The sequence below is a fragment of the Sinocyclocheilus grahami genome, unplaced genomic scaffold, assembly GCF_001515645.1.
Source record: "Sinocyclocheilus grahami isolate Dianchi unplaced genomic scaffold, SAMN03320097.WGS_v1.1 scaffold899.1, whole genome shotgun sequence".
Taxonomy (NCBI): domain Eukaryota; kingdom Metazoa; phylum Chordata; class Actinopteri; order Cypriniformes; family Cyprinidae; genus Sinocyclocheilus; species Sinocyclocheilus grahami.
In genome coordinates this window covers 16116-16640 of record NW_015506078.1, presented here as the reverse complement: position 1 = coordinate 16640, position 525 = coordinate 16116, and the positions used below count along the sequence as shown (strand labels likewise).

The window sequence follows — 525 nt, the reverse complement described above, 5'->3', positions numbered from 1 at the left end:
ACCTACAGTAGCAGAAAAAACTTCTTGTACCTCTGAAGATTTTTTATTATTTTTTTAACTGGGGATGTAGCTCAGTGGTAGAGCGCATGCTTCGCATGTATGAGGTCCTGGGTTCAATCCCCAGCACAACCACAAACTTTACAAAATTTAATTCAGCAAAACGGTTTCAATTTGGTCCTGTAGAGTTTACACATTTGGAATTAATAGCATTTGTACACATGAAAAGCTTGTTGTTCATCAGTGGTAGAAAAGGTACTTCCAACTGAGCATGTAGCTGACTGATAGACTGCATGCTTTGCATGTAAGAGGTTCTGGGATCAAACCCCAGCATCTCCAGACACTATTCAAATTTAATTTCAGCTTGAATGTTTTAATTTGGTCCTTTTGCGTTACCACATCTGGAATTAACAGCATTGGTACACCTACAGTAGTATGAAAAACTTGTTGTACAGCAGTGGTAGAAAATATCCTTCCAGCTGAGGATGTAGCTCAGTGGAAGAGCGCATGCGTTGCTTGTATGAGGTT

The 525-nt window shown here is 39.6% G+C and overlaps 1 non-coding gene across 1 annotated transcript; it reads left to right on the top strand.

The window, feature by feature from the left end:
• The first annotated feature begins 60 nt into the window (after positions 1–60).
• On the top strand, positions 61–132 carry trnaa-cgc (transfer RNA alanine (anticodon CGC)). Its single transcript has one exon. It is a non-coding gene; the product is annotated as a tRNA-Ala (tRNA).
• The last annotated feature ends 393 nt before the right edge of the window (positions 133–525 follow it).